This window comes from Saccostrea echinata, unplaced genomic scaffold (assembly GCF_033153115.1).
Source record: "Saccostrea echinata isolate AGI-Se365-2 ecotype Australia unplaced genomic scaffold, CSIRO_AGI_Sech_v1 ptg000009l, whole genome shotgun sequence".
NCBI classification, from domain to species: domain Eukaryota; kingdom Metazoa; phylum Mollusca; class Bivalvia; order Ostreida; family Ostreidae; genus Saccostrea; species Saccostrea echinata.
In genome coordinates, this window is record NW_026889758.1 from 43,747,595 (window position 1) to 43,761,751 (window position 14,157).

General features: G+C 31.8%; 1 pseudogene; it reads left to right on the plus strand.

Moving 5' to 3' along the window:
- Window positions 1-2,291: 2,291 nt before the first annotated feature.
- Window positions 2,292-3,556, plus strand: LOC133184024 (uncharacterized; annotated as a pseudogene).
- Window positions 3,557-14,157: the final 10,601 nt, after the last annotated feature.

Sequence of the window (14,157 nt, forward strand, 5' to 3'; positions counted from 1 at the left end):
AATTACCTCTGTATCTGATGTGAGTGAGATACGTCAATTGAACTAAGGGTTTTCTTAACAGTTATAATCTGACTTGTGCTGAGGCATCTTGTAGATGACCGATTGTCTAAATCTATGTACCACAACTGTGTTTCAGGACAGAGGTATGGTGCGATCGAGGTGCAGCTCCAGAACTCTGTGAAATAACATTGCTGTAGAGACCTGAAAGTTAATTATGCTCAATGTTAAAATGTTATCAACATGAGAGCAAAAGTTGTACAACATTGCATAAAACTCTTTGATATAACTTGACAGTCAAGATCTAATAAAAATAATGTCTTTTTGATGCTAGATCCATTATGACATCATAATTTTTTCTCTACTTTATGGCTATAATAACTATATGTAGAAAATGAAGCATTTTCATGGATTCAATTTGAATCATGTCAAAATTAACCATTATACCTATATATACATGCAGTTTAATATCATTTTAAAGCAGAGGTGATGAAAATATGGGGAAAAAAACGTTTTCTGAGAGACTGCATATCAGCAATCTTGATACATTTCTTTGGTCTGAGGTGGAAAAGGAAACTTACATACTAATACCTGATTTTCTTCATTTTTCATTGAAAATGGCAGTTTGAAATACCGGTATGTCAATTATCGCTAGCTGAGTTTACCTAAAAGTTTTGTTCCAATACACCTTAATTTAACTGAGCTATAGTTGTAAAGGATCATTAAAAGATTTGAATTCATTTCTAAATATTTACATTTCCAAGTATTTTTCCTTAAGTTTCTTTGTAAATAAGATGATTGTTCATTTTCTCATGAACTACCATGAGATGAGCAAGAATATCTCCATTGTGACGTCATAATACCGTACTTGACGTCAAAACTATAGTGCAAACTGTTTTGCTTCAAAAATGACAGTTGAATGGCGTAACTTGCGGAAACTCATCAGAAAAATAATGTAAATATAGGAAATGAATTTAATTTTTGAAGATTCATGAGGTACATGAACTACAACGCTTCACGCCGGCATATTTATCATGAAGCGCTAACGCGCTTCATGAAATATGCCGGCGTGAAGCGTCGTAGTTCATGTCCTCATGAATCTTCAAAAATTAAATTCATTTCCTAAAGGGAACCTTTCATTTACTAGATCTAGACCTTAATAAAATCTGTGAAATTATAAGCACATGAAAAATCAGTACCAGAAAAACAGCTATTAATAGCTTGTGTACAGATTTGCATAATAGCTGATATGTCAGAAGTAAATTGGTGCTGATTTTATTAATCATCACAGCTGAACCCTTTGAAATTAGTTTCTCAGTGTACAAACTTTACTTGTTGTAGCGCAGCCAGTATATAATGCTACAAAACAGCTTACACAATTTAAGAAAAGTCTACATTTATATATATAGTTTTGTTAAAGTTAACTTCAGAGATGATAGTTTTTTAAACAAAGAGCTAGGTTCACTTTATGCATAAAATGGCCCTGTGGAGATACCAATTTATTGACTAACACTTTATGTTCCATTTTAAACATCAAGTTAAAGTAGAGACATAGTGCTTTCATTTCATATTAAAAAAATTTCTTCTTAAAGCCAAAAGATCTTGGAAAACAGGCTTCATGGAATTGCAATGTTCTTGAATTTTAAGGAAAACAAGTGTATTTGAGTACTTTCACAGAAGAGAAAAAATATGAGCGCACCCTCTGATCTAAAAAATAAAACATGTTTTGTAATCCTCAGACATAGTTCTATCATTTAATAGTTGCATATTTTAGATCAGAGGTTGCGCTCTATATTAAATATCGAAAAATAGCTTTAAAAATTGGCTGTTTTTGTAGAATTTTTCAGGATATGAGGAAAATGACGCATTTCATGACGTCATAATGCATTGACTAGCCAGAAAATTACGTCATTTTTGATAGATTCTCAGTCACCAAAGGTCTAAATGATATTTACTGCATTGTCAACTAAAACCAAGCAGTTTCAGTTTTTCTGAAATTTACAGGGCCAAAAAAGGCCCTAAGTGAACCTTGTTCTTTTATAAAATTGTACTACAATTTATAAAATTGTACTACATGTACATATTTTTTAATATATAGGATTTGAACATTTTAAAAATAATCTAAAAAAAAAGTCATGTGACATCTAAGGTATGGCGGCTTAATCTGAGCTCCAGAGTTTTTGGTCAATTTAGGGCATTTATAGAAGGATTTAATATTCGTACCTTGGTTTATTGTGTCCTTTTGTGCCTGGAGAGTGTTATTTGTGATATTTGTGCATATTTCTGCATTTACAATGCCGTCAGACACAAGAAGGAGAACCGGGGCAAGTTCTAAAAAACAGACTGAGGAGTGTTCACAGAAGAATCCAGGTAACACAAAGTCGCCTAGTTCTCCCAGTAAAAACAGTGTGAGCGAACCGATAGAAGAAACAACCGTTAATCGGTCTATTGTTGACAGCTCTCAGTCTCGCTCTATTGATGACATTAAAACATCTGTTGAAGCTATAAGAAATGATCTATGGGAGGGTGATCAGAGCGTAATTTCAAAATTAAAATACGTTGCAGAACAAAGCGAGAGCAATTATGATGACATATCTTTGCTACGTCAAGAAAACACTCAACTGCGGAGGGAACTGGAATTACTACGGTCAGTTGTAATTCGAATGGACAGAAAAATGTCTCTTATGGAACACGAGGTTACGGATCTTAGGTCAAGGTCTATGCGAGACAATATCCTTATTCACAATTATCCTTACGAACCCAATGAGGACCTACCCACATCAATGCCAGTAACTTTTAAAGAACTTCTAGGGGTGGATGTTAGTTTTGTAAGGATTCATAGGAATGGGGCACGCCCACAATACAATTCTGACCGACCTGTATCCATCACTGCAAAGTTGACCGACCGTAGTAAAATTAACACAATTCTTAATGCTCAAAGGCTAAAGAAAATTGCCAAACAACCATTACCGTTCTTTATTACTACACAACAACCTGCATCCATTGTATCCGCTCGAAACAGGGTGTATGATACAGCAGAGTCTTTGCGCAGCCAAAATATCACTGTTAAGATTCAAAAGAATCAGATCATCTTGCCCAATGGCTCCAGTTATAAAGATGACATACCATTTCTATCAAATGCAGACGCTTTATTGGTAACGCCTGAAGAGACAGAACATCTAGACTCAGTTGAAACAAAAAACTCGGACCCCATCAAAAAAGACGGCTCGGAATTTATGGCTTTCGGTGCTCGAGTTAAGACTGTGGAGGATGTCAAGAATATGTACAGCAAAGTTTAATAGATCCATATGCAGCAAGTGCAGATAATCGTATCTTAGTTTATAGATTTTCTACAGAAGATGGTACCGTGCACGAAAATTATCATGATGATTGTGAACATGGGGCAGGGCGCAGACTTTTGCGATACATGAGAGAAAATCAAATTCACAACACAGCTTTCGTCATTACAAGATGGATGGGCGAAGCCCATATTGGACCTCAAAGATTCGCAATCATGGAACAACTAATAAATGAAGTCGCTAATTCCATGGAAATTTGACTTTTGAAGCCATATGCACGGTAATCTGACAATACATAACTTAAACAGTAATTTACAACTTAGTAAAGAACTATAATAATTGACATAATAGGCGTTTTATGAAATGTGGCCTTTATGATTTTGTAAATATGTTTTTCTTTTCATAAGAGAATACGAATATTACTGCCGTTTTCATTTCAAATTTTAAAATATTGAAAGTTGTGTTTAAAAAATCTTTATTTTTGTCAATAGAAATGCAAAAATCCGGATTTAAAAATAATTTCCGACTTGGAAAATATATTTGTAGTTTTCCGGAATTTAAATGTTCACTCTTTTTTGGTTTATTAATCTATCTTCATGGCGGCATATCCGATATGATTTATTTTCATAAATTGTCTCTGCCCTTCCGACCAAATCTCTAACAAGTCCATATCTACCTCTCTATGATGCATGTGTCTTTATTACTAAACCCTTCTCCAATCTTCTCTTCTACCTTTGGAGCAACTTCTTTTCTGTTTCTCATTCTGCATGTTTATGAGTTAATGATGGTAAGTGAATGTTTGTCCAAGTGTTTTGCAACAGTTCAATTTCATATATCATGTCTGGTGTTACAGTAGTTTCAGCAAACTGTCAGGGTCTGCATGATTATAAAAAGAGAAAGGATGTACTCCAATATTATAAGCAATTTCAATGCAATATTTTGTGTCTACAAGATACTCATTTTACAAGTGATATGGAGAATGATATAAGAAATGAATGGGGATATGAGGCATATTTTAATTCTTTTTCATCAAACTCAAGAGGTGTAGCTATATTTTTGAATAATAATTTTGAGCATGAGGTTCATAATAAAATATCTGATGATGCAGGGAATCTTTTGGCTCTAGATTTGACAATTGAAAACAAGCGTCTGAGCTTAATTACAATATATGGACCAAATGAGGATACACCCTCATTTTATGAAAGACTATCAGAAATTATAAAGGATTTATCAAATCAAGATGTTATTTTGGTAGGAGATTTTAATTTAGTTTTGGACCCAGAAAAAGATTATTTCAATTATCTTCACATTAACAATCCAAAGGCAAGAAGTAAAGTTTTAGAAATCATTTCTGATTACAATTTCAGTGATATTTATAGAGAAATGAATCCTGATGAAACAAGATATACTTGGCGTAAACCTTCCCCATGTAAACAAGCAAGATTAGACTTCTTTCTTATATCAAGTTCTTATTTAAATAGTGTAGAAGAAAGTAAAGTTTTGAATAGTTATAAATCTGACCACTCGCCTATAGATCTAAAGATTAAATTAAATGAGCTGACACATGGAAAGGGTTTGTGGAAATTTAATAACTCACTTCTTCAAGATATTAAGTATATTGAAACAGTCAACAAAGTTATTCAGGAAACAAAAGAAAATTATGCATTACCTATATATTCTAAAGAATATATCAAAGATATATCACCTGCAGAAATTCAGTTTACTATAGATGATCAGCTTTTTCTTGAAACACTCTTAATGGAAATTAGAGGTAAAACCATTTCATTTTCTAGTTATATAAAGAAAAAAAGCAATGAGAAAGAAAAACAGCTAATGTCTGAAATTGAAAATTTGGAAAAAGACTATGATAAAAATATCCAAACAATTAATGATAAGAAAAAGGAATTGGAAAATATAAGAGACCACAAACTTATGGGAAATATTATAAATATAAGGTCTAGAGTAAAATGGATGAATGAAGGAGAAAAACCTACTAATTACTTTCTCAATCTTGAGAACAGACACTATACAAATAAAATAATCCCTAAATTGATTAAAGATGAATCAATAGATTCGGAAGTAACAAATCAGAAAGACATTCTTCTGGAAATTGAAAAATATTATAAAATACTCTATGAGGCTAATTCTGTGGTAACAGATGTTGATTTAAGTGATCATACTTGGGATATTTCTGCAGAAAAACTTAGTGATACACAAAAGAATAGTCTTGAAGGGGAAATATCTTTGAATGAAGCATTACTAGTTTTGAAAAATATGTCAAATGATAAAAGTCCTGGAAGCGATGGCTTTACAACAGAATTCTTCAAAGTGTTTTGGAAACAGCTAGGTAATTTCATAGTAAGATCAATAAATTATGGTTATAAAAAAGGAGAGCTTTCTGTAACACAAAAACAGGGAATTATCACTTGTATACCTAAAGAAGGAAAAAGTAAATTTTTTATAAAAAATTGGCGCCCAATATCTTTACTAAATGTTGTCTATAAAATAGGTTCTGGCTGTATAGCAAGTCGAATGAAAAATATCTTGAACATAATCATAAGTTCAGACCAGACAGGTTTTGTACCCGGAAGATACATAGGTGAAAATACTAGATTAATTTATGATTTAATGCATTATACAGAAGAAAGAAATATCCCTGGATTGTTGTTAATGATTGATTTTGAAAAAGCTTTTGACACAGTGTCATGGAATTTTATTGATAAAGCTCTTACATTCTTTAATTTTGGGCCTTCTCTCAGAAGATGGATTTCAGTATTTCAATGTAATATTGTATCAACTATCAATCAAGCAGGTCATTTATCCAATTTTTTTAAACTAGGCCGTGGCTGTCGTCAGGGTGATCCAATTTCACCATATTTATTTTTACTATGTGCAGAAATTTTAGCTTTGAAAATAAAAAATAACAAAAAAATTAAAGGTATTAAAATTGATGAGGAGGAATATTTAATGTCTCAATATGCGGATGATACGCTAGTTATACTAGATGGAACAGAACAATCCCTAAGAAACTGTATTGAAGAAATAAATAAATTTTATAAATTATCAGGACTTAAAATTAATCTCTCTAAGACACAAATAGTATGGATAGGAAGCAAAAAGTATTCAAATGAAAGATTACTTAATGAAATGAATTTCCAGTGGACAACACAATTTAAAGTATTAGGTATTTATTTTGATGTGGACTTAACTAGAATTCCAAAACTTAATTATGACAAAAAATTGGTTAAAATTAAGAATATAATACTACAATGGAGTAAAAGACGTACAACTCCCTTGGGTAGGATTTCACTTATAAAATCACTACTAATAGCACAGTTAAACCATCTCTTTATTGCTTTACCTTCACCTTCTGAATGTTTTGTTAAAAATCTAAATAATGTTATGTTTAATTTTCTATGGAGATCTAAAGTGGACAAGATAAAAAGAAAACAAATTACTCAAGATTACAAGAGTGGTGGATTGAATATGATCGATATAAATAACTACATTAAGGGCTTAAAATCATCTTGGATTAAAAGACTACTCAATGGTCAGAATTCAAAATGGAGATCACTGATTCAAAAAGCCTTTAATATTGAAAAATTATTTAATACTGGTTCAAATTATATTGAACTAATTTTACAAAGTATAACTAATAATTTTTGGAAAGATACATTAATTGCCTTAAAGAACATAGAAGACAAAATGAAAATAGATTCCTGGGAAGATTTCATCTCTCAACCATTATGGCACAATAAAAAACTCAAAATTGACAATAAGCCCATTTTTTACTCTAAATGGTTTATCAATGGTGTAATATTTATTTCAGATTTGTCAGATGAACAGGGAACTTTTCTAAAATTAGAAGAACTTCAAGCAAAATTTAATATAGAAACCAATTTTTTAACCTATGCGAGTCTACAGAAAGTTATAAAAGTAGCTATGGCTGTAGAAAAAGTAAACAAAGAAAGATCAAACCCAAAGCCCATTCTACCTTTTTATTTAAAATTATTCTGTTTAGCTAAAAAAGGAACAAAACCTATGTATAATATTTTGAATACAGAACATGTAGTACCTTTCTCAAAAGTGAAATGGAATAAACATTTTGAAATTCAAGATTCCCTATGGGAAATGCTATACAAAATTCCTTTCCAATGTACAAAAAGTTCTAAATTACAATGGCTACAATTCAGAATAAATCAACATATCTTAGTTACAAATAAAATTTTATATAAAATGGGTTTGAAAGATACTAAATTGTGTAGCTTCTGTCAGACATGTGAGGAAACAATTTTTCATATTATGTGGGAATGCCAGAAGGTCCAAGAACTTATAAATAGTTTTACCATTCTTTGTGAAGCTCATAATATAGAATTTCCAATAGATAGTTGTACATTCATACTTGGAAACCCAATACCCAATAGTAAGGAATTAAATACAATACTGTTATGTATTAAATCATTTATATACAGAACTAAATGTCGTAATGAGGTTTTGAGATTACAAGGATTACGTGGAGATGTTAAAACATTACTATCTACCATGAAATATAGCGCAACAAAAAGTAATCAAATAAAAGAGTTTAATAATAAATGGAAAAATTGGCTTTCACTTATGTAAGACCCTGCAAATAGGCACTTAAAGATATTTTGCACAATGCTTGGACATACTCTTACCAGTACTTTAATGAACAGACATTTATCTTTGATCATGCTCTTTTTTTGCCATTCTCAACCCCTCCCCTCTCTCTCCTTCTTTCTTTCTCTCTCTCTCTCAGTTGTCACAATTATAATTTTTTTTGTGTATTTGTTTATTATATTCATTAATGATATAATGTTGTAATCCAGATTATAACCATGTATGTGACAATTGGTATTAATAAAAAAAAAAAAAAAAAAAAAAAAAAAAAAAAAAAGTTAACTTCAGAGATGATAGTTTTTTAAACAAATTTTATAAAATTGTACTACATGTACATATTTTTTAATATATAGGATTTGAACATTTTAAAAATAATCTATTGGTTGTAATCTTAATTGTGCTCTTCATTGCTGTGTAAAAGATTATTTTCCTTTTTATTTACTTAAATAACTACAAGCACATAGCTACATATACAGTCAAACCTCATTATAACGAACTTGATAAGACCGAGAAAAAACTTCAAGATATCCAAGGATTAGAGATATCGAGGGTAAAATACTTAAAGAATAAGTAGTTGGGACTTCCAAATTACTTTGACATATCCATGGTGTTCTAGATATCAGTGTTCAAGATACCGAAGTTCAACTGCATTTATCACTAAAATCTTAAAATGCATACAAGCACACAGATTCAGGTGGGGGCACTAGCCCCCTCTAAAACAAAAAAAGTGTTTCAGATATGTTTTATACATATAGTTTTCACTTTCATATCAAATGATCTAATAAAGGTAAAATTAGAGTCATTTATGTGTCAAAATAAGGTTCTCTAATTGCTTATTCTCGTGAGCTTCAGGGGCTTTACCCCCACCTAACACTGTCCTTGACCCTCTGGGGATATAAGTTGTCTCAAGACCCCTCCCTTGCTAAAAGTGCCTCTCTTACTAATGGAAAATCCTGCATTTGTGCCTGTAAAAGTCAATTATTTTAATGAAAACTCAGATAATGATAAGTAATACATGTAATGCGAATTGTAACAGCTGTGAGAAACATCTTTTACATTCAAGTAATCATATTCTCTTCATAATACTTTGTTCACATTTAATGTCTGCTGCTGATTACCGTACATGCAAATATCTAATTTATTGTAAATATTAAAAATATTTTGGTGCATATCTAATTAATTAATATGGTATTAGATATAGATGGGATATGGAATTTCCAGAATATTAAACCTTACCCCTCAACAAAGAAACTAGAAAATCATTATATATTGAAAGCACAATGTCTGCAAAATGTCTCAGGTTTAGAAATAAATTTGATAACAATAATACATGAATTAAATAGAATATGAATCTTTAATTCTTTAAAATATGAGAGTCATTATGATCTAGTTTTGAGTTTACCAGGCTTTATCACATTTTTGTTATATACCTTTAGAAATTATTTACTATATAAATTCATCCTAAAAAAGTCTAACATTTTCAATGTTTTACTGAGCAGTCTGTCGAAAATCGATGTTTGACTGCAGTGAGATATTGGACCTATCGATTAGATATTCGACTGATATGTCAGATAACTCTTATTTGCATTCGTTGGTGTTTGACAGAGACGAAATAGACCAAGTTAAACTGCAGTGTGGGTAAAGGAAAATTACATCATAGAAGCCAGAATAAGTTACATGTATGTTAATGAAATAAAGGGTATAAAAAAACATTATAATTATTGACTGTGTTCTCAGACAGAATGCATTTCGTCGACCCTCAAACCAAACTGTCTGCCTTCAGCCTAATGGCCTCAGACAAACAGTTTGGTTCGAGGGTCGACAAAATGCATTTTGCCCGAGAACACAATCATGAGTCAATAAATGTATAATGTTCACTGCATTATGATGTCTCTCTGCTGAATATCATGTGGACAAGTGGGCATAGTCTGGAGTAAGCTTTCGCTAAGCAACTAAAATATTACTATATAATTTTTCATTCATTTATTTAATTTTTGAGAGAGAGAGAGACCAGTGTTTATTTGTGTGTTCACCAGCAGATCACTTGACAGAGATGTTAACAATGGCCACTTCTTGCAATTTTTAATGTAACACTCATTTTGTATTCATTTAAGCATTTTTTTTACACTGTTATTCATATTACATGCAATCAACTGAGAAATTGCATTTACCTGTATAACTGTGTGTATCAGCTGTTGCAAAAATTTAAAACAGACTATAACATTTTCTGCACATTGAATCAGTTTTCCCTTTTTCAATACTGTGGTAAAATATTTCAGAACACCAAGAACATTATCAATTATTTTAGTATAATATTTTAAAAACATTGAAAAGCCTTATATATTTTTATAGCTCAAAAAGATTTTTCTTCTTCCACCACGTGCAGGCATGTAAACAAAGGGCGATAACTCTAAATGTATCTGATTTAACGTTTCTCACTTCAAGTGTTTGAGGCGATAGAATGCGAGAAATAAAGACTAAATGAATCAATTTTTATGTGCAAAAGAATGTTAAAGTGATTAAAGATAAATAAAATGAGATATACTTACGTTAAAAGCATAAATCCAAAACCACACATCCAGTTCCTGTCTAAATCTTACAGGAACTGGTGCAGATCTCGTACAGTCTCAAGGCTGGTCTCGTTAGAGGTCAAATCGCGCCCTCGGATGTTATGCTACACTTAACAACGATAAAGAATATCATCCGAACACATTGGTAGGGGTGTTAATAAATAAATAAATAAATACTTGTAAAATTATTAAAGGAGACCCGCGTGTTCCCATTTTCCCGGTTCATACGGGCCTGTAAAATATTTTTATCGAATTCGAACAGCAAAAAGATATTATTTAGATTAAATCAAATTGCTTACATTGAAATGAGTATTTTCACAACTTATACTGTTGTTTAAATTGATTGATTGTATATTGTTTAACGCCGAGTCGGCAATCTTTCAGCCATATTTCGGCGGAGTTTATATTGAAAGAAGAAAGAAATTTGGAGAATGTCAAAATTACTCATATAGATGTTTTGTTTTAACGATATTCAATATTTTTTTTTTTATCTTTAGACAGCTTATAAATACCCTGTACAAATTATCAGTCTTCTACACTTTTACTGATAGCAACGGTGCATGATGTGCGTGGATTCGTTTTCATCAAGAATTTAAAAAAAATCCATACAATAAATTTTAAGTAGAATGATATATAAATACATATATAGCAAATCCGCCGTTACATGCAACAGATTTACATGCTAAAATATGTGCCGTTCCTGGCATTAATTTTAAACTACTTATTTATTGACTCTATATACCTTGATCTAAGTTTTAAAAAAAATCAATTCGCTTTCTTAGATGTAAGGTTAAATCATATTCATAATTATTTCAAAGCAATAAAAGCATTCTCGTCACCACGTAATAATGAATATCCATGATGATTGAGAATCTACGTATATTGAGTAACCCCCACCCCACCCCTCCCCTTTCAGACGTTAAATGTAGAAATGCAAAATTACATGTACATCAGCTCCCAGAAAATAAATAATAGAGTAAAGCAATGAAATAAAGCTTGCCACAGCTACTTTTTCGAAGAAACCCCCCTCGCCCCTTTTCAGCCCTTTACAGGCCCATATCAATCATTTCCTCCATAAAATTAGCTGAAATATATAACCTTAACAAAATCACTGTATCGGAGCTATACGATCATCTGCATCATGTTATGCATGGACTGTCCAACCTTCACTTTGCCGTAGACTTTTCTAGACACTTAATTGCATATTCATAGAAAAACAATTATTTACAAAATTGAATTTGATTTGACTAACAATTGCATCCACATTAACCTGTTATTAAAATTTTTGGCCCTTAATTATTGACAAGTTCTAAGAGGTGTGTAGCATCTGCATCCTGTTACAAATTTAATGCGAAACTTTCTTTTCCATACCCCTTGCTTTCTGTTTAAGCCATCCTATGGTAGTATAATACATCACTAAATGGTCACGGGGACAACAAATGTATGACACTGCTACTGGTTCTTTACAAAAACTTGTGTTTTATAAAGTAGATTTAGATTTGATTGCGCAAGACTCTTGATACTAACAGAGGGGTTCCCCATTGATTTGAAAGGCGTTGCACTCCTGTTCTTTTTATCAAATAAATTACGTACGTCATTTTTATCTATTTACTGAAAATATCGGTATAATATCGATGGTACACCGACCTTTTTGATCATTGTGACATTTCTTTATGCAAAGTACATAGGTTGTTCCCAAGAAAGGGATTATAATGACGCAGTGGATTGAATAATTTAACAATAAAATTTTACAGGTCTGTTTAATACTTAATTCATTTATATTTATTAAAAAGGAAAAAATAATATTTCATCCGTGATTAAATTACATGAACAAGATGCCATTTGCACACCTGGTAGACTGACGTAGGAATACCTTTTATCTATGTGATTTAAATTCAAACACGTTAATAAGATGATGATGTACGAAAGCGGAGTTTCCGGTGTTTTCCTGAATAATAAAGTTACGCGTTAATTAAGATATAAAAGTTTTCTCCCCAGCTTACCTGAGGTAGTCCCTGTTTAAGATTGTCAATGTTTTTGTCAGTTGATCTGCCCACAAATACACATTTTTATACATGTATTTTTTTAACTGTATGAAGAAGTATGAACTTTATTTATGCTATGCTTGGACAATGAGAAAAACAGACGTGTTAGAGATATTAATAGCTATGTTCCAACGAGATGCCAACTTGTAATATCGAGACTCCAAAATTTTGGAAGATTCTTTAGAGTTTTCTGCCCTGTGTTGAAATGCGTGGTCTATTAAAAGCAGTGCCTCCTTGCACGGATTCCTTACGTAAGAAGTAAGTTGTGTCTGCATATAATAAATGCACAAGTGGCCTGAGAGCACGTTGTCCGAGAAAAATCGTCGCTTTCATTAATCAGCCACAGGGTTGGAATGAAACTGAAAGCGCGTTTGCACACTAGAATTCTGGTGGTAGAGGATAATTTCGGATTAAGTATCGGTCAAAAAATATAGAAAACAGAGAACCCTAAGGTTTGAATGCATATTAAATGTGATTTTATTGCTAGAATATTTTATGTGTGCATTGGGAGGGAATTGGTGGCTTTGTATATTTTAATGATATATGACACTTTAGTGTCAATACTGCTATTCATCGGATTACTGCTATTCATAGGATATGGACAAGAACTACGAAACTAAATTAAATCAGAAGTCTCTAATGAGATTGTAGCTCTACTGGTTGTACTTACAAAGGAAGGTAAACGTAGCACTTGGACTTAAACTTTGCAACAGCAATAAATAGAATAATGATCCTTGGTTTAGTCTGTTTTGTGGCAAGATTTATTACAATCAGAATAAAACTGTAGGAGGAATAGCCTTTTAAAATAATTTTACAGAAATTTCGATTTAAGTAACCATGGTAACATCACTTAACACAAGCTAATTCAGAGAATTTGTGTCCGCCGCTTAGGGAAAAAAAGAAGAGCATGTGCAGTTCGGGGGGAGGGGGGTCACACTGCCCCTCTGGATTTGTAGAATTATTAAATGTATACATGTATATTGAAGCAAATTTAAAAAAAAAATGCCAATATGGATATAAAGATTTGATTGCTTATTCTTTAATAGGTGTATAGAAGATTCTTTATAATATATAGAATATTTACCACACTTACCACACTGTAATAATGATTTTATGAGTTTGTACACGCCAGACGTCATAACTTTTTCACGTGTTGAATAGTATCATTTAGTGAATCAAAAAAAAAAAAAAAAAAAAAAAAAAAAAAAAAAGATAAATAAAAAAAAATAAGAATCGTCCAGGGATTGAACCCGGGCCTCTAGCTTGCTAAGCGAGCAACATACCACTAGACCACGGAGGCTTTTGATTATACAGTAAATTAAATGTTAAATACAAGCATTAAGTCACATATAATGTTTATATTCACTTTCGATATTGTCAACAATTTACACAATAAAATTATTGTTGTCTTATTTAGCCTTTACTAAACAGTTCTAATAGACGTAATTAGAATATAAAGTCCGCCGACAACCTGTGTTATACGTAATTACTCTCGACATGCCCGTGTGCTAAAAATAGTGCCAAGCGAATTAAAAAAAAAAAAAGGGGTCAGCACACTTTGAGAGTGGCAAGAGGGGCCATAGGGAGTTATGGTATGAAATTTCATTG